Genomic DNA, 26998 nt, shown 5'->3' on the forward strand with positions numbered 1-26998 from the left:
ACCTCCTCCTCCCCCTAAACAGCAACTTCAGGAACAGCAGCAGCAGCACTACCAAGAACAAGAACAACAACAACAACAAACAACAACAACAACATATTGCTGGTCAAGAGTTAAGCCATGGCGACGGAAATGGCGTGATGGGTGGACACATTCCTATTCCCGCAACATGGGTTATGAGGGCAATCGTCGTCCTCTCCATACTCTAATCAGGGAGTGTAACGAACGATATTTGAACATTATGGACAGATTGCCACATACCCTGGATTTGGTTGACCAGATGCTGCAACACTTAGACGAACGTCAAATCAAATTTGATTTTAATATTTGAAGTTTTTTTAGTAAAGTCAATGTTTTATCAACTGAATATATTTATATAATAATTATGTTTGCGACTTTTTTGTGGAAGTCATGGAAACAATGACTATTTTCTTTTTCGTCCGACCGATTGACCATTGAACAACGAATAGATTTTAAAAACTCTCCATTATAGCAATGAAGAAATACATCTTATTTTTTAAATTTAATTTAAAACAAGTGATAGATATGCAACGTAATTTTCCGAGAAAAGGCGCCGTGAATGTATCAATGGACGACTCGAGTTGAACAGGTTGCGTAGCCTACAATACTTGTAACACCCACATGCTTTCATAATGACAAATCCATAGAATTACAGAACAGGTGTGCATTTATATCGACAATCACTCACAGTTCTGCCATCCATCTGTCATACGCGAAGCTATTCTCTGATTGGAAGGCATGAATCAAGCGCTATCGTGGCGGTAACACAGAGCAGCGTCTGAATATTATAATGAGACGAGAGACGACGAAAGGAACGGACGAGTCCTCGTCAGCTACTAATTAATTAGGCTACTGTCCAACCGGTTTGAAGAATTTGCGACGAGACATGCAAATGTGACGAAAGCAGAATAATGGCATGCTTCGTTTAGTGAAACATCGCCAGTGTAACATGTAGCGATGTCCCGCTGCACGTCCCATCATTTTGTGATGGAATTTTCACTCAAATTGATGTAACAGTGCTTACCAAACAAATACCTTGCGTTAAAAATCCATAGTCTTTCCTATTTCCCCTTTATTCGTACAGAAAAAGCCCAAAGGGAGATGCTATTATCCAAAAGAGCAGCTTCGGCGTGCTCAAAGTTAACCATGTACAGCTGAGCGTGATCGAGTCAGCTCACGGGCACTCTGTTGTTCTGAATTGATAGTCTGAATAAACTAAGCTAATTATATGTAAATACGAACTTTGATGATAACTGTGTAAGAAATTTATAACAGAATGCCGTTCAGATTGAAATGCCTACTTAGCTACAAAACCAGATCAAGGTCGAACGTGTCTACGGGAACGTCACAAGCGACCACATCGACTGTATTCTTTTGATGCTAAATGTCGCAGCGGAACGACGCACGCATATATACGCGTACTATAGGTACGCGCGCGACCTGCACTGTGTCGTTTCACATAATGATATATATACACAAGGGTATGCAAATCATTTCTGGACGACATTATTTACCGATGATGTGAGTCGAATTCCGTTGCGAAAACGACGTATGGGATTTGAAATGGCATCGTAGCACACATCAAGTTATGAAAATGACAGACATGTAGTAGATATTCGAAATATGACCGAGAATAAATGCATCGCTAATCCTGACTATGTGCGTTACAAATTGCCGTTATCCGGTAGCGACTTTGGATGTTCGAACATCGCAAAATACGCTAATATAGCAAATGCCGTTCTGTGGTTTCGTCATGAGCAGAAGAAAGGACATATTTTTTATTTCTCTTCGTAGTAAAAACCTTCCAATATAATATTCCAAAGAAGAACATTTAATTTTTTTCAGTTTTAGTGAAAGCCTTTCGATAGAACCCGAAAGATTATTTCAAATGTGCATTTCTTTTCACTCAGTCTGTTTTGGTCGAACGGAACGTGAACAAGCCTGGCAGGTCAAGGTTACATTTTCACATTTTTTCTTTGTTTTCATTCTATATTTTACTTTCTATCGTCAGTGAGTTACATTGCAAAAATAAAAAAATTGTTTACCTTTTGCGGACGTTTTAGAGGGTAATAGTATCTGTCCCCCCTGTCCCCCCTTTTTTGTAACGCACATCGTCAGGTTCCATGTTCATATGAGCATACCCTTGTATATATATACATTTCTGAGGCCGGGACAGCAGACGACAGTTCAGAGGCGCTCGCGTGCATAGCTGTCGTCGCGTGCACGTTCCATTCCAGCCACCGCGCTCATGTACGCGGCAGTCATAGCAACGTACCATCGTCATTCTCCGCCGCACTTCGAATACGCGCTTCATGATTGCAGTAAATACGCGCTGGTATTAGAACTCTGCCGTGCATGCCGCGGTGCAGAATGACCGGGTGTGAGGGAAAGAATAATCAATTTGGTGAACCAGCAGAATGCGACTGTTTCTTTTGTATTAATAATACCTCATTTTTGTTGAGGCTTTTATTTTTTTTTAAATCACGATGTAAGTTCTCCAGCGGCAAACGGAAACTAAAATACGAAATCATGTTTACACGCTTATACACCATCATTTAAGAACAACAGAATGCCCGTGGTCAGCTGTGATGTAGCCACGACCTCATAACACAAGCGCATGTATTCTTGTAAAAATAGTCCCTATCGTTCTTTTGCAGTAATTAGAGTGAAATATCATTCCTGAAAGGTTTATTCACGGAAAACTGGGTCTATGCATGTGATAAATATATAATCCCCTCGTATTTCTTATAATGTGTCTGCGTGGCGGACTCATGATTCCCCTTGTAGCGGCCGTATCCCTCCAAGGATTGAACGGTATAGTTTGTGGGGCAAAGTGCAAAAAAGTTACAACTAATGAGGCTCTACTATATATTTGCAGGAGCATCAGATCATGGTGAGCTTATCAGTCCAGTAAATAAACTCTACTATAGGTTAGGACAGCGATTGTCTGCTCGAGATACTGATAACATGAAAGACTTGTTAATGGGAATGCAGCTAAGAAAACAGGATACCGATGAACCGATGAACTCCGGTAAAAGATCAAAATTTCCAGTTGGTTGGTCAGTAAGTGGTCTGTTCACAGGACCATCGGCAATACTCGTTTCATAGTATTCCTGTCTACGCTCGATTTCTTGTTGCATCGTGTCTTCTCACTGCCAGAAATATACAAGCGAGAGAAAGAAATGAGCTTTACGAACTCATGTTGTACATCGGCGACAACAGATGTGCCGTTTAAAATTACTAAAGTGTGTGAACAGTGTAAACACTTTTAGGTTACTCGAACGGACGCATGTTTCCAGGCAGAGAAACAGTAAACACCGCCGATGACAAATAACATTCACTCGCACTTCATATTTCATATGTATTCCATGATTCTATTCAGATAATAAATTCATGAAATGCATTTTCTCTTTCATATGTAAATAACGAACACCCCAGTTTGCTACACATTGAGGCATTTTCTCACTTTGCCCTACATTTCATGGATCCTTCTCGAGAGAACAGATCGTCTGGTTATTGATATAAACCAGATGTTTGCGAGAACCGACGGATCAGCGAGGTCACTGGAAACCTTAATAGAAACGAAGCTGTTGCTGCAGTGTTGAAGTCGCACCTGTAGGTTAATCTGTAATCAGCGTAACAAATCATTGGGTTTAGCAACACATTATCATGAAGTGCGTATCGCCGCAAAATTAATAAAAATATTAGGTTATTTATCACAAAAGCTGGACAACAAAAGCGCACGCGAGCTGCTTGTGTCCGAGTTCTCGAAGATGAATGAAATTTTAATTTCGAGGCATATAGAATATATGACAACAACTACAACAGAATTGTAACATTCCTTAGAAGAAACACTGGGAGGCTCATCAATAGCGCTGTGGAGTTGTACAGGGAAGCACTGAGGCCCGTGTATGGAGGAGAGTGCGATATATTGTACGCACTCGATTGGAAAAGTGAGTTCACTCCTCTGTAGATTTTCATTGTTTATTTCTATCATCACTTGATAACCACGTTTTCATGTCTAATTTCTTTCTTTCATTTTTTCCCAAAGTGAACGGACATTGAGAGAGCAGGAAATGCGGTACGCTGAAGGGGGTACACCGGAGGAAAGAAGGACTAGAAGTACTAGAAGACAGCGAATGACACCACGCTCACCTCCTCCAACCCCACAACCTCCTCCTCCCCCTAAACAGCAACTTCAGGAACAGCAGCAGCAGCACTACCAAGAACAAGAACAACAACAACAACAACAACAACAACAACAACATATTGCTGGTCAAGAGTCGAGCCATGGCGACGGAAATGGCGTGATGGGTGGACACATTCCTATTCCCAGCAACATGGGTTATGAGGGCAATCGTCGTCCTCTCCATACTCTAATCAGGGAGTGTTACGAACGATATTTGAACATTATGGACAGATTGCCACATACCCTGGATTTGGTTGACCAGATGCTGCAACACTTAGACGAACGTCAAATCAAATTTGATTTTAATATTGAAGTTTTTTTAGTAAAGTCAATGTTTTATCAACTGAATATATTTATATAATAATTATGTTTGCGACTTTTTTGTTGAAGTCATGGAAACAATGACTATTTTCTTTTTCGTCCGACCGATTGACCATTGAACAACGAATAGATTTTTAAAACTCTCCATTATAGCAATGAAGAAATACATCTTATTTTTTAAATTTAATTTAAAACAAGTGATAGATATGCAACGTAATTTTCCGAGAAAAGGCGCCGTGAATGTATCAATGGACGACTCGAGTTGAACAGGTTGCGTAGCCTACAATACTTGTAACACCCACATGCTTTCATAATGACAAATCCATAGAATTACAGAACAGGTGTGCATTTATATCGACAATCACTCACAGTTCTGCCATCCATCTGTCATACGCGAAGCTATTCTCTGATTGGAAGGCATGAATCAAGCGCTATCGTGGCGGTAACACAGAGCAGCGTCTGAATATTATAATGAGACGAGAGACGACAAAAGGAACGGACGAGTCCTTGTCAGCTACTAATTAATTAGGCTACTGTCCAACCGGTTTGAAGAATTTGCGACGAGACATGCAAATGTGACGAAAGCAGAATAATGGCATGCTTCGTTTATGTAGCGATGTCCCGCTGCACGTCCCATCATTTTGTGATGGAATTTTCACTCAAATTGATGTAACAGTGCTTACCAAACAAATACCTTGCGTTAAAAATCCATAGTCTTTCCTATTTCCCCTTTATTCGTACAGAAAAAGCCCAAAGGGAGATGCTATTATCCAAAAGTGCAGCTTCGGCGTGCTCAAAGTTAACCATGTACAGCTGAGCGTGATCGAGTCAGCTGTGATGTAGCCACGACCTCATAACACAAGCGCATGTATTCTTGTAAAATAGTCCCTATCGTTTCTTTCGCAGTAATTAGAGTGAAATATCATTCCTGAAAGGTTTATTCACGGAAAACTGGGTCTATGCATGTGATAAATATATAATCCCCTCGTATTTCTTAATAACGTGTCTGCGTGGCGGACTCATGATTCCCCTTGTAGCGGCCGTATCCCTCCAAGGATTGCATGGTATTTTTGTAGGGTAAAGTGCAAAAAAAGATACAACTAATGAGGCTCTACTATATGATTGCAGAAGCGTCAGATCATGGTGAGCATATCAGTCCGGTAAATAAACTCTACTATATGTTAGGACAGCGAATGTCTGCTGACGATTTTGATGCCATGAAAGACTTGTTAATGGGAATGCATCTAACACGACCAGATAGCGAGAAGATTGAAACAGCAATGGATCTATTTCACTACTTGGATGTCAAAGGTTACATTTCAGAGAACAATATGCAACTGCTAATGGCCCTTTTTCGGGCGATCGAGAAGCCAAATCTGAAAGAACAAGTAGTTACTTTTTGTCATGGAAAAGCTGAAGACAAAAAACGAAAAACACGTAAGTACTGAAGGAAAATTTTAACAAGGAATGTTTGAGTTGCAACTGAATATGCCTAAAATAGGCCACAAATTTTTAGCACCTGTACTAAAATCACCTTATATATTTTACCTTACATTTGGCATATGTATACATTGAAAAGAGAGCTAATATGATAATGTAAATTGGGAGAGTCTGTATGTCTCTATGTATGTATGTGCATATGTATGGAAGTATGTATGTCTATCCTTATTTAAAACTCAAAGACCGCAGCACCTACAACGTTATTGCTTGATGTATATGTGGCACCAGGTGCGGATGTGAGAATTTGATCAAATAAATATGACAATGTCACAAATCTGCGAATTAGGAGAAATCAACACTCCCCACCCAGGAGTGATTGGTACCTGGTAGGACAGTGATTGTAATGTGTGCGTTTAGCTCTGCTGCGCTTATTGGCTGCACATGTGAGCTGTTGTTTGCTCCCCAGGGAGTTAAATGGTATCATATTAGGTCCAGTGACCAAGGGTAATAATAATTGTAAAGCGCCTTGATCACATGAACTTGTGAATATGAGCGCTATATAAGAACCCATTATTATTATTAAATAAGAAATTCCAGCAAATTGCTTAGACTTTGTAAAAACAGGCTAGAAGAGGTCGAAAATTAGTGTAAAAGTTAACTGTAGGTAGTTTTTTTAATTAAGGTAATTTGTGCATTGTTTGTAATTTTTGGTAATTTTGTCGCTGTTTTTTAGCAAAAGGTTTCCGTGCCTGATAAAACTTCTTTGATTGCTTTGAAACTTGGTACGCATATTCCTCGGGTGGACCTCAGTTTAGTTTTGATTAAAGTGTGGTGAAATTTATATATTTGTAACTTTCCTAGTTAGTGCGTTCTATCCAGAAAATTAGATCAAGTTTCATTAAACGTGGTACAGATGTTGATCTCTCAATGCTGTAATCTTGTGTGAAGACATTAAGAAGTAACGGGTAAATTTATTGCTAATTTGCATGATGAACTTTCATATTTAGTTTGATTATCTAGATATGCGGCATCAAATTTGATGGAACGTGATTCAGATCTTGATATGTCGAAAGATATATCGAAGTATAATGTCAATTAATTTCAAATTTGCATATTTAATGAATTTTCGTAATTAGGCTAATGTCCAGAAATAGTTCATCAAATTTCATGAAAATTGGTACAGTTGTTGAGCTCGAATTGCTATAACAGTGAATAGAGAAGTTGAAAAGTATTATATTATTCAATTTTAAATTTGCATGTTTAATGATCCATCGTGATTAAATTTAAATGTGTAGAAATACTGCATCAAATAAGGTGAATGGTACAGATGTCGATCTCATAGTGCTATTATACAATTTTATGACACTATGTGGTATTGTTTGAATTTATTGTTAATTTGCATACATAATGAATCGTTTCAGGGTTAATGTCCATAAGCACTACAACAAATTGTAGAAATGTGGCGCAGGTGATAATCTGCCTGTTTTATTATAGGATGCAAAAATGTTTAGCAACATCATTACTAATTACCTACTTGTTTAATGACCTTTTGTAAATTGGGTGGCATCCTACGTTTCCACCACCATGGTATTGACGAACCTCTTTGATGTCTGTAGTGAAATCCGGCCTCTAAATAGGGAATAAATGTTATTTAATTAGCGATCACTTTCTTGATTGACTGCACCAAATCAAATGAAACTTGCTACAGATGTTTATCATACAAAGAATTAACAGTCAAGAAAGGCTTTTAGCAGTATTAAAAGCTAATGTTCGTAAATCTCTTCTGTACTCTATACAAGGCATTTTGGGTTCAAATCTGCCCTTCTGATTTTTCATGTCAAGAGCCTTTACTCAGACCAGTCTGCACCAGTATCTTGCTGATTAGTTTGATTTTGACATTTCAAGAACCATAACATGTAAAACTTAATTCAGTACAACTTGGTAAAAGGACATAACACTATGTCATTCATACTAATGTGACAGCCTACTTGTTTGCAATCACATCCAATTAGCGCCTTTTTTGTACCCTCATTTCTTTTTTATGCACGTCATAAATCGCCAGGGGTAAACACAATTGGAGAGGGTACAGTGGTATATAGAGAAAAAAATCGTCGGGGTTAATAAATGAAAACGGGGTAGGGGTAACATCCAGAATAAAAGCTGGGCTAATGAAAAAAGTCGCTGGGGTACAAAACGGGATAATATTGTATTTGTAGATCCAAATTACAGAAAATCGTTGAGTCATTAAAAAACGAGGGGGGGGGGGGGTTAGCGCTGGTGTAAATAAAATAGGTTGGTCAGATATTTGTGAGAATCTAGAAAAAAGTGAAGGATGTGAGAATAATTTCAAAATTATTATAGATATTTGTGGTGACCCAAGTAAAGAGTAGGGGCAAAAAAAAAAATTCGGCAAGACCCAGAAAGAAAAAAACAGTGGGGAGAGAAATACGAGTGTATCATGATGCAAAACTTTTCAGTTGCTTTAAGAATGTCAGCAAGGAAGACGAGATACAAAAGGATACTGAGAAAAAACCGAATCGTGCTTGTTGGAAATTTAGAGTACTTGTTTGTTGGGAAAAATAAAGATAGAGGGTTCTACCTCTAAAAATCTGTGGAGTGGGTGACGATGCTGAAGTTATTTTCGCATTCGTTTTCGTATTCCTATATTGTTTTCGTATTGGAGTCACTGACAAAATGTTCATTTTTAGTCCAAATTTCGAACCTTATATAAAAGTTCTGCCTTTATAGAACTTTAAGTTCCTTATGATAATATATAATGCTTCAATATTCGAGTATTGTAAGTTGAAAAGGAAAGATCCGATCTATTTTAAGCCCTAGGTCGAAAAATGTCGTTCCTATCATTAGAGGAGAGATTTTAAAGCAAACGGCCAGTCGTCTTTTGGAGGAGAGATTTTTAAACAAACACCATTTCGTATTCGTATTCGTATTCGTTTCCGTGTTAACTTCTATCACAACCACCAACTCCAACATTCTGTTGACATCGTTAGTTAGTATCGATAGTGGAAATTTAGCTGACCCGCCCAATTTGCATTTTTGTATCGTCGAGAAAACCTTAAAAATAAGATATGACATGCTATATTTAGACTGCTGTCACAAAGGAAATATCAACTCATATGAAGTGGGAAAACGTCATAAAAGCCAAGACAATTAAAACGGTATAATACATTCACAACATCTTCCGTTCCGATCTGTACATTTGTTTGCCTAATAAAGATTAAATAAACGTATGAGCTGTTGTCTTTATTCATATACAGCCCAGCTCTTTTTCTTTCCTTTCGTTTGCGTCAACTGTCATTGCCAGTAAACGCTGATCAACTGGCGTTATGATAAGATACATCAGAATGCATTGAAATTTTTTGTAGTGCGAAATATCGAGAAATACCTGTACTCTACGCTAAATAGACTTCAGCTAGTCTAGTAGTATCAGTCGAGACTGGCTCGATAGGTTTCGGTAATTTCTACTGTGCAATCCAGTTTTAGTGTTACGAAGTCTGCATCGCTCCTCATTCAATACAAATTTTGCAGATCACTCTAAAAACTTTGAGCAGTACTATTTTGGGGTGACCAATTAAGTCGCCAGCCGTAGATAGCTACGTTTTGCAACAAAAACTCTTAATAGAAATGCAGCAACTATCAACATTGGATGGATTTTATGTAGGCTAGAGAACAAAACTCAAACGTATATATGCGCATTAAATCCCAGTGTTTTTCGATTGCCGTTGTCGAATAATTGCAGTGCTGTAGTATTTCAACAACTTTGCTTGCTATTTAGATGTAGCTGAATACGAAAACCTTTATAAAACGGGCTAACCCAGTTCAAGCTTGCTAAAATCGATGCTTTGGTCTAAAAAGGTCGATTTCCAGAAATGGTCTAGCGGCCTTGCATCTCACATGCCACTAACGCAAAATTTCAGTATGTACTTCAACTCATGTAATGCAGTTAAGCTTACGCGTTGATGGACTTGTTTTCCCTTGTCACTCAGATATGTTTGGATGATAGGTTATGCTGAGATTATGATTGGTTCAATTGAAAGTGATGTGACATCACTAACAGTCCTTCTAATATTTGATTGGATTGTAGTAATTTTGACAGATCAAGATAACATCAGCAGACACATTGGCAGCGCTGTGCAGTGTAGGGGACGCGCTCACTACTGACCTTCGAGTAACGCCGCTTAACGGCCATGTTGCATCTTTGAAATGGAAAATGTTGTCATGAGCAAGTGAGCACACTTTGTGGAAAGATTTTGAGTAGGTTGTTTACTCTACTTCATAGAAAGTTGGTTCCATAGAGCGTATTTCCATTTGTTCATTCATCCATGTTTAACCTGATGAACCGATATAGTATTTTGGTCTCATAAAGAAAATGCTCTGATCTTCTCTTGTGGTGAGCTTCTCTTCACTATTGACTAGTGTACATTCTTTAGTCATGATTCGATGAGATGCTAGTGTTATGTTCAATTGCGCTTCAGGAAAATCATATTTTGGCAAAGAGCTATCTTTTCCTGTGTCTGATGGTTGGATGATTTTCTGATTGCGAGCCTTATCAAGACTAACACTTGTTCCTGCACGCACATAAGCTTTAGCATCTTTACTGATAATGAAGTTAAACTTCCATCGGTCTTTGCATTCTAGACTACCCATCTCGCATAACAAATTCTTTTTATGTGCCCGTTGGTGGTGTGTGCATTTATTAATGGAGTCTTCATATTTCGAGGGGCTTTTTACAACACAAAAGACCTCTACCGACATATCTTCGTGCAGCAAACCTTCTGATGGTTTTTGGTCTACCTGTGATATACAGGGTCGTAGCTGAGCGAATTAGTTGTTCCCCTCTTTTAATCTCCTGTAGTTGGTCAGAGAAAGAAAATCTGACACTTTAACTCGATGTTCAGATATATAACCGCATCATGCCGTCGACCATGCGCTGATGTCTTTTCTTCTATGCATTTTACTAAAAACTCGTTATCATCAGTATCCACCTGACGTGGAGCTCCACCAACTGACTTCTTTTTTCTTTACTTGATTTTCACCTAGAAGTGAATCTGCTTTCCTTTTCACACTTTTCTTAAATCTTTGCACTGCATATTTGTCATTCTTGTCTTATAGTCTCTTCACATCTCTTAGTCTTTCTTCAAGGACAAGCTGTTTTTCTTGTAAGTCTTTTCTACGTGGTTCTGACAAGATGTCTTTCTTCATCTGGAGCTGCTCTTCAGTCCTCTTAATCTCTTCTTGAATCAGATCAGCTTTACTCCTCAATCTCAAATTTACCATGTCTTCTGTTGCATTTCTACTTTCTCTGCTAGCTTTAGTACCTTAGATATTGTATTTACAGCATCTTGTGGTTTTAAGCCTGCAATATATAAAACAAAAAAAAATAGTTATTGAAATGCAAAGGTCCAATATTTTGTCATTAGTGCATAGATATGCTTCTGAAAATTTGATCAAAAATTGAAAATGACAGACATGTATGTGAACAACTGTTGGACAACCATAGATACACGTACCCAGCAAGAAAAATACAGGCAGATTTCAGTACATGCCTGTAACAGGGTCTGATCAGTATCGTTACAGGACCTGTAAAATTGGTCAGATATCAGGGGTGTATGGACAGGTCTGAATCAAGCATGGTATTACAGAAATGTATACAGGGATGTCATTTCTAACTATATCCAGTGCTGTTCCCACATGACTAAAACACCGCTGTACAAACAGTGGTGTGTCAGTGTTGAATTTACAGGGCCTGATACAGAGCCTGAAGATTTGTAAGATTTCAGGTGTGTAAATGTTCAGAAAAATGGGTCAATTTTGTTCAGAGAAATGAATACAGGCATAATTGTGTGTACATTGAAAAAAAATTCAAACCCTGTTACAGTTCTGTACATACAGTGATGGGACTGGCAGAAATTTCAGGCCCTGTCACATCACTGTGTCTACAGCACTATATACAGCCATGTCATCACAGCACTGGCTACAGACCTGTACATCAGCTCCAGTCACAACAATGGGATCTCTTTGCTTACACAGACCTGTACCACAGGGTTGTATAAGGGTATGCACAGGGCCAGTTGGAGGGATGAATTTTTTTTTGCTGTGTACACATACAATGACCGTTGGCAATTTGAACCGACCGTCAATCAAACGCTTGTACAAACTCTGTTTGCAGGATTAGTAAAAGGTGACAAAAGGTTGAGATCAGTTTGTGTAATTAATATTATAGAAATCGAACATCGTACTGGCCAAGTGTTTGACTGGGAGGAGAACTCCACTAATGCGAGAACCTGGGATTGAAAATGCTGCTTTAAGCATAGACCCTCGAGAAAAACAGGACAGGTAACTGCGGTTAAGATCAAAGGGACTTTGGATTAGCAGAGTACGATCCTGCTTGGAATAATTAAAATGTTTAATGGGTCGGGATAGGAATGGTGCTTGACGCGATTGACTGCACGACGTCCGGTTCATAGATATTGCATGCGGATATACGGTAATAATGTTATGAGATTACAAGTTATTTCGGAGTACCCATAATTTCAATTTAGAAAGAAAAGTGTCACAAATATTTGAGAAGAATTCGTCAAAATGGTTTTAATGTATCTTTACATATTAGTAGCGGGATACGATGCAAATAGAAGTCTACAGAAGTCTACAGGGAGTCAGCATGTTTCTGTAAAGTGACAAAGTTTCCAATACAAATCCGAAACACATATCACTGCAGTTCCAGATTTAACAGCAGTTGACATTACAGAGTTGTTTCATTCCATGCCTAACCAAGCCGGCACAAACGTTGTAGATTCACTTTTCTCTCCTTTGTCTGCCATCCCCAAAACGGCGGTGAAAACCGGATTACAGCAAAGGTGAGAACGAGTTGATCAACACAAGGAACCTCCCGGAGAGAAATTTTGTCATGTACACCCTGATAACGTAACAAAAGATGGTCACACTTGACGATGGCTATGTTGTTAACACCTTGTCATGATTGACATGTTTAATGGGATGCACGGCACGCGTCACAGAATGATGGTATATTCTACGCGTGCCGACAAAGGGAAAAACGACACAACGATGAATGATACTCGTGAATGGATAAAATTCTGTGGCAAGCAAATGCCGCGAAAAAAACATTAACAACTCCATACCAACTCTCTCCGTATTTCATCTATCGCACATCGTCTGCTTCTTGTGTGTTATGTTATGCGTGGCGTAGACTTGCTCAAAGTCTGCGGGAATATAAGTATCAAAACATACAATGAATTGAAGGACTAAACATCCCCAGACCAACGCGCTAATGCTAGGCTGTTCCGCTGACCATAGGGTGAACACCTGGCTTGGCAAGTTAGTAACTCAGCTGCCGAGAAAAGTCAGATGACTGGGAGTGCGAGGCGAATTACTTGGTAAGTTACTCAGTCGCTTGTTTTCCGACACACGCTGGCGGCCGTGCTGCAGTAAACACCGTGATACACGCCGGTCGGCCGACGGCCGTAATGTTCTCAAGCATGGAGCTACTCTTTTGGCAGCTCCATGATTAAACATGGTGTTTACTTCAGCACGGCCGGCCAGCATGTTTCGGAAAACAAGCGACTGAGGTACTTTATAATTGTGCGAGCCCATCATTACTTTATTAATTGGTAAATGTACGAAATTTTCATTAGGCAGTTTTTTACACTGCTATCCAATTCAGATATATTTACTATCACTTTGTAACATGATTGATTTGGGTAATGCGTCCCCCGTGATAAAATCAGCTGAGCAATGGATACATTCATGACCAATAGAACTAAGTTCTTATTTAGCAACAGATTGTAGTGTGAAGCCTTTCTACCGGCATTCCTTGATAATGTGAATGCCAGAGGAAACACCAAATAAATTACATACTTTTTGGCAGACAGATGGATACATTAAAAACGGGACCAGTGGCTACGGTGTTTTCGTTGACGTTCAACTGAAAGTGTTATTCACATGGTAGATCCGGCAGCCGGCTGGCATAAGGTATAAAAGGGAAAATGAACAGTCTTTGCCACCTTCCATAATGAATTCTCCGTGCAACTCACTTTGCGAATCTGGCTGGTGGCTACTTGACCGCAAATTAATCACAGATGACGTGAACACCAAGGTTTATTTCGAAGGTTGGTTATCGTAATCGAAGCATGATGACTGGGTTCCTTAACATCGCACGCAAGATATCAAGAAAAGCCTTACATCGCATCGCACATAAACGATATCTAACGAGAGTGGTACCTTTTCCAAAGTTTAAGAATATATATATATATATATATATATATATATATATATATATATATATATATATATATATATATATATATATATATATATATATATATTATATACATACACACATAATATCATATAAGTCAGAATTTGCCCCATCAGAGATGGGATTCCAGCAAATTTGAGTGATTTATTGACCTAAGAAATAAACCTCTTGAACGAGACTGTGCTTTAAAAGTCAAGGGGCATGTGTACCAACAGTAGCCAGACCAACCATTTCACACCTGATTAACTGCACTCTTGTTGTCATTGTAAAGTTACTCTGGCTGTTACCACTCCCCTGTGCAAGTTTGTTAATCATGCTTGTTTATTTACAAAAGCACAGGGTGTTTACATTGTCTACACTTCTGTATTGTCATTGTAATGAGTGTCTAGCAACAGAGTTTGTGCTAAGGGTTTTCTCATGTTTTGCAATTGTCCATGTCTCTCCTAATTTTCCCTGGTTTTTGTAGTTATTTAATCGTCGGAATATTTCCTTTGCGACGAGTGCTCCATGGTTCGGTAAAGTATGTATGTTAACTATTGAAATGTTGTTGTTTGGAAACTGTGAACGGCCAAATTTTCGAGGACAGCGTTCAGCTTTGTGTAAATGCTAGCCTATCTTTCCACTTCTGACTTTACCAACCGTTGTTGAGTCCCCATTTATCGCAAGGTTTCTTATGTCAGCGACAGACAGTGTTTAAAGCCGCCGTTCTCAATCCCTGGTTCTCGCATTAGTGGGTACTCCTCTGGGTCAAACATAGCCTATATCAGTATCAATATCACTCTCTACACAGATTTACTTGACCCGATTATCACCTGAATTATCCATGTACATTATATAACGGTTATCACATTTGAGGTTACAGTCGAAGTTGAATATGTATTTTTCACAAGTGAAACCCCGGGAATGAAACTGACGTGCACGCACGAAAAGACGTTTGATTTGGACCATGCTGTCGAGCATAAGCTTATCGCGCTGCACCTGCGTTATGACATCACAAACTGATGGATCAACATGTAAAATCCCCAGTTGTCCCCATGAACTTGAAAAACTCGCTTTGTAACCATTGATTTTTGAGCAAGCTAAGTTACATTTGTTATTTTCTATCCGTTTGAGGTTCGCTCACTCACTGTGCGGCGAGGTCGTAGGTAAATAGACGCCGACAAGCCATGCTCAGCCTGATCGATCAGTTTGAGGGGACGCTGATCACTTGAACAAAGACAATAATAACAGCCAAACCATCTCATTGAGACCAACTTGTTGAAAATGGAAGTTCATAGAAACTGCAACTACCTCGCTCGGTTGGTGTTATTAGAATCTAAACTTGTTGGCTATAAATTACGGCGTTGCATGCCACTGACGCGCCCGATTTCTCACCGCACGGGTCTTTTTAGTGTGTCAGTGGCGTGAGCGTGTTTCGTGTGTATTGCGACCACTTCAACAGCGCCATTCCTAATTGTTTCATGAAGGAAACACATTTTGCCTAAACTACAGCAATTTTATGGAGTACTTCTTGGTAGAAAGCGGATAGGGTATTCGCGTGGATATCGGTAGCTATTCTCTGCATGTCGGTTTAGCCAGGTTTTGTTGTCGCGATTTACATCATCGAACAAATCGGAACAATAAATATATCAACTGAAGAGACAGAACCTTCGTTGAAAGCACCAGTATTGGGATTGTGGCCCCAAGCTACATGTTTGGCATGTCACATGACACGTCCCATGAATTTAGTCACACCATGTGTAAATTCTATAATAGCCTGGTCTAGTTGACGCTTCACACAAAACAACGAAATGTGAACACAAAGGAAAACAGAAGTCTTGTTGACACTTGCTGTCTTGTATTTTTTATTGACGAAGCGAAGCGTGAGTGATTCCGACCTTATCACATTATGTTTCGACAAAATGTCTGTCTGATTGTAGCTTGTGTTTTTTCTTATTCAATGGGTTCGGCTGTGAACTTTAGACACCGCTACTTCGTCAGTCACTTGTTGACTGAGATATTCAGCTCTTCGCCTACGGGCTCATAGACGTGTGTATGTATACATTGTTTTACACGCGGGATTTGTGCTTCTGTATATCCACGTCTATGGGCCGTGTAGGCGAAGAGAGAAATTGCAGTTGACAAGTGACCGTGTACTTCCTATAATACGTCAGAACACCTAAAAAAACAAATCAAATGACAGGAAATACCCCCTTTGAATTATGATATTATTTTCTGAACAATATTTAATATAGACGGTTAGACGTTTCGGCCTCCCAATTTCAGGCCCAAGTCGTTTTGGCACCGCGACCCAAGACATTTTTGCACCGCTCAAGGCTACCTGTGGGAACTAGTGCGGGAGCGTAATTTTACAAATCAAAGTACTAAAAAGTATAGGGTCAACTATAAAACATTCATGTACATGCTTTAATCTTTGTGAGAACATGGTAAGAGACCGTAAGAAAAATCTTCACATTTTCAAATCTGTGACACAAGTTTATTGACAGCAATAGCCGCCAACACGGCAAAAGTTTGAACGCGGTGCCGTAACAGCACGGCAAAAGTCACACAAAATGCACATAAAAGTACTGGTCAGAACGCAAATGTCACGCTTACGAATGTGACGATCAGTAAATTACTAAATCTTTTGCAGAAAAATAGAAACAGGGATGCTGAAACGTCTTGGGTTGCGGTGTCGAAATGACTTGGGGCTGAAAATCGAGAGGCCGAAACAACTCAGGCCGAAACGACCAGTAACCCTATAGACTTGGGATTTTAAAAATCCTGTCTCAAAGAGACAGGAAAAATCCACTTGAGTTTATAGGACATATGGGACTGTCGATACATAACAACTTTTATCAAACCTTTCAATACGTAAATATATAGGAAATATGGCCATTAGTGTAAAGATCATATGTTCTACAGGTGCCCGAGTTTGTACTCTCTGACGTTGGAATATTGTACACAATACATTTATTCATTTGCAAAAGTGTTCTTGTTTGGATAGATGTGTGTTTGTGTGTGTGGACTCTTTATTTATTTTACTTTTTGTCTTTATTATCAGATCTCTTTAATATTGCTTATGGCATTTATATATCACCTTAAAATTCAAAGTTCGGTTCCTTTCGACCTGTCGCCAGTGTGACAAGCTACCTGTTCATCTTTCGCCCAGCTTTGTTGTGTAAATTTACACCTTGTCACAGGACATGGCACAAGTTCCTGTCAATTGTTTTCTGCCTTAGCAACAACACCTTTAGTTGGCAACGATATGAAAATACACATTTGCAGTTGTTGTTGTGGTATCAAACTTCGACCACACGACCTTTGCCTTTTACAAGCATGGTAATGAGAATACGTGTGAATGTGTTTTTTTCGGGGGGGATTCAAATCGCTCTAGAAAAGTCCTTGTATTTCATTCCCAGTTTGGCTTCAGCATGGGTGACGACGTCGGAATCGCCTGTCCAAAGAGCAACTACGTGTCATCGAAGAAATTTTCAATGACCGTGGCTGGCAAGTTGTGTATCTTCCGAAGTCAAAGAAGTCGCGTTGTCAGAAAACACAGAACAGAGCGATTCCTGTAACCGCAAGCATGCGTCAAGAAAGCAAAGGAGTGGAAAAGGTAGGAGTCGAAGGTGAAAACAGCGGACGTCGTTTTATAATTCCACCGAGATTCCGCCGCCAACGAATGCCCCAATTGTTTTGGCCAACCGTGTGTGACAACAAACAGACAGGAATGGCTTGGCAATGGTCAGGAGCCCTGCAACGGCAACGTGTCGATTCGACATCGACATTATCGAAAATTCTGGAACATGTTGGATCGGTGAAATGCTTGGCGGGACGAGCGGTATTTGTTGCGAAAGCAACAACTTATGCGGGCAGATGATGTCGTCGTCACAAGGAGGGAAGTTATGCCCCTCTGTGTAACTTCCCTTGTACGGTCACTGTATCCTAATTTGCCCGGGGTACCGTACGTTGGCCATAGGTGGTCATGAGCACTCCTCTCTACGTTCAATCCAAACCAAAACGGCCCTTTTCAGGGCCACCACATCCTCCAAAAAGAGTATACCGAACTATACCGACCTAGATACTAATGTTACTACGTTTTGTTTTCAGAATACATCGAAGGTAGGTACTTTGCAGGTCCAAGGAAAAGTTCGTCTGGTGGATTTTTTTACCTCAACGGTTTTACAAAACCGCGTTGATCTTCGGAACATTTATGTTTCGGGCTACCGTTTGAAGATCAAGCAAGGCAAAGGGGTTACAAGTGTTTATTCTTGATTTACTAAATAAACGCTTCTAGAGATTTTACAAACATTGCCTTGATACGAGGCTGAGTTTGAAGAAGCGTTTGATCGACAGTTGATGTCAGTGACGTGTACTGATATGCATTGATATGTAAATCGACGGCATTTTGTCCTTGTTACATTTAGACATCGAAATCTACCTCTAAACTTATTTAGTGTTTAAATTGAGACCCTCAACTGCTGGGTAGCATATTCACGCTACCGTAGGTGTTTAAATTTGGCAAGTAGTCTCTTATAAATGATGAAAATGCTACGTTTTCGGGAGCTCCCCTTTGTCTTACTCGTTCAGCGTCGGTTTGCATAATGAGCGTCCATTTCTAGTAATCCGCTATAAGTACCCGAGGGGCGTCTTTAATACAAATATTACTTCATATGTCATACATATGCACGTCAATTTGTTTTGTGATACGATCCAATATGGCCGCTATGTGGCCATTTTATGATGACTTTTTCATGTACAGAGTCATAACTCAGACATATTTCAACCGATTTTATTCAAAATTGGTACAAGGACATTGACTTATGTCATACATATGCACGACAATATGTTTTGTGATACGATCCAATATGGCTGCCCTGCAGCGATTTTGTTACAATTTTTCCATATACAGAGCCATAACTCAGGCGTATGTCAACCGATTTTATTCAAAGTTGGTACAAGAACATTAACCTGTGTCATACACAGGCACATCAATTTGTTTCATTATATGATCCAATTTCTTCATGTACAGAGCCATATGAAATTTTGTTACAATTTTTTCATGAACTTAGCCAAACTCAGGCACATCTCGACCGATTTTATTCAAACTTGGTACAAGGACATTGACCTATGTCATACATATGCATATTGATTTGTTTTGTGATGTGATCCAATATGGCCGCCATGCGGCCATTTTATTACGATTTTTTCATGTACAGAGCCATAACTCAGACATGTTTCAACCGATTTTATTCAAAATTGGTACAAGGACATTAACCTATGTCATACATATGCATGTCAATTTGTTTTGTGATACGATCCTCCAATATGGCTGCCCTGCGGCCATTTTGTTACAATTGTTTTATGTACGGAGCCGTAACTCAGGCATACCTCAACCGATTTTATTCAAAGTTGGTACAAGGATATTAACCTATGTCATACACATGCACATTAATTTGTTTCATGACATGATCCAATGATCCAATATGGCCGCATGGCAGCCATTTTGTAACAAGTTTTTTCATGTTTTTAGCCAAAACTCAGGCACGTCTCAACGGATTTTTTCAAACTTGGTACAAGGACATTGACCTATGTCATACATATGCACATTGATTTGTTTAGTCGTACAATCCAATATGGCCGCCGTGTGGCCATTGTTTTACGATTTTTTCATGTATGGAGCCATAACCCAGACAGGTCTCAAGCGAATTTATTCAAAGTTGGTACAAGGGCATTTACTTAGTTATCATATGTACGTATATTCGTTTCACAATATGATCCAATATGGCCACATTTTGGCCATTTTGTTATGTTTTTTATATGTCGAGAGCCATAAATCTGGCAAGTCTTAACTTTTTTTTATTCAAAGTTGGTACATCTACATTTACTTATGTCAGACATATGCATGTCAATTACTTAGACAGTAAAATCAAATACGGCTGCGTGGCGGCGATTTTGTTACAATTTTTCATGTACAGAGCCATAACTCAGACACACTTCCACCAGTATAATTTAAAGTTGGTATAAGGACATTGACCTATTTCATACATATACACGTTAGTTTGTTTCACGGCATGTAGCAGTATCACGTCAATTACTGAAGTTTCATAATTAGGCTAATATGTCAAGAAATACTGCATCAAATTTCATGAAACGTGGTACAGATGTTAGGCTCACATTGCTTTAACAGTGAAAAAGACATTTATCAGTGTCATTATAATTAATTTGTTATTGCATATGTAATGAACTTTCCTAATTAGAGTGATATATCCACAAATACTGCTTCAAATTTGATGAAACTTGATACAGATGTTGATCTCATAGTGTTGTAAATAGTGCATGAAACTTTATGAAATATAGTAACGGTGATAATCTCTTAAGTGTTAGGACAGTATGCAAAAATGTTTGGCAACATCCTGTCGATTAATTCCTAATTGACTCATTTAATGACCTTTTGTAATTAGGATGACGACCTACATTGGTTTTATGTTTTCACCGCCATGGAACTCATTTTTGGCCATTGAGTGCCACCTATTTCAAAGTATTTTTATCACAGACCGAATTAATGAAGAGGACTCTATCCTTTCTGAGGACTTGTAATTAGTACCCATTAACAAGTGGGGACTGTGTCATCAACGATGACTTGTTGTACTTTATGATCAAGATCCCAATTTGGGTACGACTTCAATAAAGGCTTACTTTACTTCACTTAATTTTATATATATGAATTAGGAACAGTATAGTGAACAACCATCCAAGGTTTCAAATGGGTTTCTGTGACTTCGGGTGGCTGAAAGATGAATCAATCAAATCACTTTGCACTCTAACTTTTAGTCAAGGCTAACCAGCTCCTTCAGAAGTGCATAAATTCATTTTAATGGATGTGCAGGTGGCCCTCCATATTCCACAGGGAGTTAAAGGTGCTCTTTAACGAAATTGGCTGTGACATCAGTATTTTGTGTGAGTATAAGGGTAGTATAACAAGCAACTGCCAAATTATGGCCCTGCTAATAACAAATGTGATGAAAACGATGTTGTGCAAGAATCTTACTGAATCTCACAGTTCTGGTCGAAAAATTTTAAATGAGTATTTTGGTACATTGTTACAGATAAGTATTATAAAACGTGCCACCAAATGCCACCAAAATCAATTTCATTAAATCCTCAGTCAGCTGAAGTATTACATATTATATGATATCGCATCTATTCAAGAGATCATATTTTCATTTAATTTATAATGGTACGTAAACAGTTCATGTAATTTGAAAAGTGTGTTCCTCGATATCTAAAATGCGGCCAAAGATTAAGAATCAATCTCAAGATGATCAATGATAATCTAAGTTAAGACTAAATGCCTGTTTTGCAACTTTTTAGCTCCGCTGTCAGCGACGCGGAGCTTATCAAATAGGTTGATTTTCCGTCGTCGTCCGTCGTCGTCCGTCGTCGTCCGTCAACAATTGCCTTCTCCTCTGAAACAGCAAGTCCAATTGCTTTGAAATTTTATATGCAGCTCACTTGGGGTGACCTCACTTAAGTTTGTTCAAATCGTGGTGAAATTTGCATATTTGTATTTTTGGGGCATTTTTTGTGTTTTTGGTAAAAAAATCTTCTTCTCAGATCGCTTGTCCTATTGCTTTGAAATTTGATATGCAGTTTACTTAGGGTGACTTCAGTCAGATTTGTTCAAATCGTGGTGAAATTTGCATATTTGTATTTTAAGGCAATTTTTGTCATTTTTAGTAAAAAAATCTTTAAAAATCTTCTTCTTCAAAACTACCTGTCAGATAGCTTTGATATTTGGTACATATGTCCCTAGGGATGATCTATTTCAGATTGTTCAAATTGTGCAGAAATATGCAAATTTGCATTTTTAAGGCAATTTTTGCCATTTTTGGTCAAAAACTGTATTTCTCTAAAAGTACTGGTCTGATAAATTTGAAATTTGGTATACAGGTTTCTTTAGAGGAACTAAGTAATATATATGGAATTTCTGATGAAATCTGTAATTTTGTATTTTTGGGGCAATTTTTGCCATTTTTGGTCAAAAAATGTGTATTCCAAAAGTACTCATCTGATAGCTTTGAAACTTGGTATACAGGTTCCTACAGATAAACTAAATGATATTTATTGAAATTATGATGAAATCTGCAATTTTGTATTTTTGGGGCAATTTTTGCCATTTTTGGTCAAAAAATGTGTTTCTCATAAAGTACTGGTCTGATAGCTTTGCAATTTGGTATACAGGTTTCTACAGATGAGCTAAGTAATATATATGGAATTTCTGATGAAATCTGTAATTTTGTATTTTTGGGGCAATTTTTGCCATTTTTGGTCAAAAAATGTGTATTTCCAAAACTACTCATCTGATAGCTTTGAAATTTGGTATATAGGTTTCTATAGATGAACTAAATAATATTTATTGAAATTATGATGAAATCTGCAATTTTGAATTTTTGGGTCAATTTTTTCCATTTTTGGTTAAAAAATGTGTTTCTCAAAATATACTGTTTTCGTGTCTTGTAAGCCTTGGGGCTGGGTGAGGCAACCAAGCTGTTTAAGACCACACATGACACTTTAATAAATAGATATAACATAGCATAACATAACTGCTCTAACAGCTTTGAAATTTGGAATACAGGTTTCTATAGATGAACTAAATTTGATCTTTTGAAATTATGATGAAATCTGCAAATTTTATTCTTGGGGGCAATTGTTGCCATTTTTGGTCAGAAAATTTTATTCTCCAAAAAACTACTCATCAGATAGCTTTGGTTGACATGTTCTTAGGGATGATCCGATGTGATATATTCAAAGTATGATGAAATCTTTGATTATGTATTTTTGCAGCTATTTTAGCTACTTTTTTCTGGCCACTGCATTGAGCTATCAAAGATTTCCACCTTCTTCATCAACATGTGTCAAAAATAGTTATTCTCTACATAAACACAGCGGAGCTATATCGGCCGCTAGGTCGCTTGTTTAGGGTATTGATGATGTTTTGACTTCACTTTTGATATATATATGTTGGATTGTACAGTTTATATACCATTGACCTTTCAAATGTATCCAAATATGCAAATATTGGTCTCGCAATGCAAGCTACTCAGTAAATTGAGACATGATGTAACATTTTTGACACCATTATTAGCATTATAAGATAAACTCCCTCTTTTTGTAATGTTCTTGATCAGATAACTAGAGATTCCAATTCTGCGACTAATAAAACATGACCTTACTCATTAAAATATGTCTTAAGAATGCGTGATTGGCAATGATGCACCTTATTAATTCTAACATTTGTATTTGTAATGCAATTAAACTGATCAAAGTGCTCTGAATTGGTGTCAAACGCAAGAGGTTGGTTATATTCCTGCTGCCTATGAATGACACTATTGCAGGAACTAGAGAATTGTTTGCAGCATGACGGTGCAAAGCTTAGGCATGCTCAAAATTAGCTGAAGTACCGTGTCCACAGACTACCAACTTTTCCCTTGGGCTACCAAAATCCATGAAATGGTAGCCCACACGGACTACCAAAGACTGGGACATAAAGTTCAGTCAGTACTTGGCGTGCCATGTAAATTGCAGTCAATTGCAGTCAAATCAAGTTGGACACAGTAACATGAGTAAGGCCAGACTATGACTTTGTTATGCCGATTACAAAGACCACCGTGCGGTGGAATTTTGAAACAATGAAAACGCATTTTCATTGCATTTTGATCATAATGTATCAATCACAGACAATATGTCTTCTCCCTACAGAAATTCCATGGTCTATTCTAAGCCCTGCTACAGTATATCTGGTTGTGCTGAGGAGGTTGTGGTCGTTGTCATGACGACTGTCAAAATTGCGTACAACTTTGAATGAAATGATTTGTGAATAGGTCACCAAACTTTTGAGTATCACTGTTATCCATTAGGCCCAAAAAATCGTTAATCATCATGGAAGATATGAATTGCCTTACCCAATATACCTGGCAAAGGATACCATAATGACTTCCACAGCTTCTCATTGAGCTGAGACATGACATATTAACTGTTTTGGAGATCGTTATGGCAGCCATATTGGTTTTTTATGGAAATTAAGGGTTTTACATATCAGGCAATGAGAGATATGACTTCCTTAGTCCCATTTATGAGATATGGCATTTACCTGTTTGGAGGTCATTCTGGCAGCCGTCTTCGATTTTTATGCAAATTAAGAGTTGCACATTTTTGGCAATGAAAAAATGAATTCCTTGGCCCTGTTTACCTGGCAAATGACACCAAAATCACTTTGATAACATTTCATAGAGCTGAGATATTACCATTTACATGTTTTGGCAGCCATCTTGGTGGTCATCTTGAATATATTATAATGCCAAAGGGTGCCAGGGTGGCATCATGCAGATCCTGATTCAGTAGGCTTTGAAGATACAGAAACCACCAAGAACCATTGTGGGGCCAAAATTTTTGGGTTTCATGCTTCGGCACCAGACTATTCTGTATGCTAGCCCTCTGATTGCCAGGTTTGTTACAAAGAGTATGGCTATCCTAGCTGTAACAGGTAAGGCCACTAGTCCTTGCAATAAGCAGAAATACATGTAACAAGTTTATCCTACCTAGTATGTGCATCGTGTGTTCTCAGCGACACTGTTATGGATATAGGCAGTTGCTAATTCTGTCAGTCATTGTGTGACGGGTGGGATGGACATAGGCGCGTTGGAATAGGCGTAGGGCCGGTGTCTGCTTTGGGCACCAATGCACTGAATCTCTCCATCTGTAAAAGAGTAAGTGCATCAGCAATTGAGTTGTCAATTCCACTGACATAGGCTATCATAACATGGAAATTTCCTTTGGCTGCCTCGTAAAAGATGCTCCTTACTAGTTTCATGATGTCTGGGCATCTTGTAGTGCCTTTTTTCCAGATGTGCATGACAGTTTGATTGTCACATTTGATTGAGGCTTGGAGAGAGCCAGGCCATATTTGCAATGGTGAACCAGTGACCTTTGTGGTAGCCACCAGATCCTACCGAGGCATCGGTGTAGAAGTCGAGGTCGCGAGAGAGAGTCCACTTCGTTTCGAGAAATGAGGCGGTGCCGTTCCATGTTGGTAGGAAGTCGCACCACCATTTTGCATTGAGGCTGAAGGCATCAGATAGCGTGATTGTGGCACTAAGCTTGCGTACTGTTGTGCTTAAGTCGATCATGCGGCGGAGGAAGATGTGACCTGAGGAAATGCACTTGCATGCGAAGCTGAGGAGACCAATGAGGGATAGCAACTCTCGTTTAGTGCTGAGTGTCGGTGGAGCCAAGTGGGTAGTGTTTGAAGCAGGTCCTGTAGCTTATCGTCTGGTAACGTAATGTTATGATGAGCGTATCCAAGGTGATGCCCAGGAATGTGATGGTGGGTGATGGACCTTCGACATTTTTCGGGCGGTAGGTATTGCGAGGTTGCTCATGTGTTGATCATGGTGTTGAGGAGGTACCGGCATCGCAGGGAGTTGGAGGGGGGAGCACCAAGGTAGTTGTCTGTAGAGTCGCAAGCAGGCATGGATGCGGTTGAAACTAAGGAACTTTATTACTGCTCAAAACTGCATGTTACTGAGGTACACATAGTCGCCTCGAGGAGGCGTGCTAACAGAAGGTGATATCAGCACTGTACATAGACTGTGCTTATGCATGGACATTACATCCCTTTCCACCTGGATGAAATGAACACATGTTGAGAGCGTGTTTCAAATGTCATGAGATTATCAAATGAGAATAAGCAAAGTGTCTCTCGGGTCTGTCTGTTCTAATATTCTGATGCACTTAGATTGTTTGTGTTCAATGATTGTTCATGAAAGTGTTCATAGCTTGAAACAAATGTCTTAACAAATAACAGGAACACTGTAACATTAAACATTCAAAACTAACTAGAGGGGACAGGTTACAGTACGCAGCGAAACTTCCGTTCAGAAAGACGCGTTTCCGATGTGACTTTTTCAATACAATACTCAGTCTGAGACGCATTTCAGACGCGTCTAGGACGCGTCCAAAACGCGACTGTTATTCATATATGTAAATTGTATGCACCAGATGTCATACAAAAAAAACGCATCGCTAACTTGTCTAAAGCATGCCAGTAAGTTGCACCAGAATTTTTTCAAGTGAGTTACCATGTTTTTGACGCAGTCAAGAAAATAGTCATCAACTTGTCAATTTCATTTGGTATCTCTAAATTGTCTCAATTTGGATTGACCCTTTGCCCGAAACCCTATCAAGTTTTACGGCCAACGTAGAGTTGTGTTGCCTTGGGGACACAGTGTCCCTCGTATAGACGTTGCTGAAATTTATAGTCAACACTTTGCTAATTCACATGCCAAAGTCCCTACGGACATCAGAAAACAATGGGTTATTTTTTGTGCTGCCAGGAAATAAGATGGGCATTTCACGGAAGTGGTAAACATTTTGCTATGCCAGAATTTGAAACACATCATGATATATACTGTATCCTCAAACACATGCAATGTCATCGCCCCAGCCAGCGTAATTTCCACTCATACACAGCAGCAGTTACAGAGGAACGGGATAGGTACATGTATAGAGATCAATAAAGACATGACTTTTACACCTCTCTGTCCTTGTCTAACGTAGCATTTCTACAACTGTTTCGATAAATAGCTGGGGATATTCATCGTCGTAATCCACGTGCCTCTTTACGGCGATAGCTTAGCGCTACCCGTTTTTGCTTAGCGGAGCGGAGATTTGCTCTGGCTCGCAAGAATGGGGAT

Source organism: Ptychodera flava, unplaced genomic scaffold (assembly GCF_041260155.1).
Source record: "Ptychodera flava strain L36383 unplaced genomic scaffold, AS_Pfla_20210202 Scaffold_44__1_contigs__length_1314385_pilon, whole genome shotgun sequence".
NCBI classification, from domain to species: Eukaryota; Metazoa; Hemichordata; class Enteropneusta; family Ptychoderidae; genus Ptychodera; species Ptychodera flava.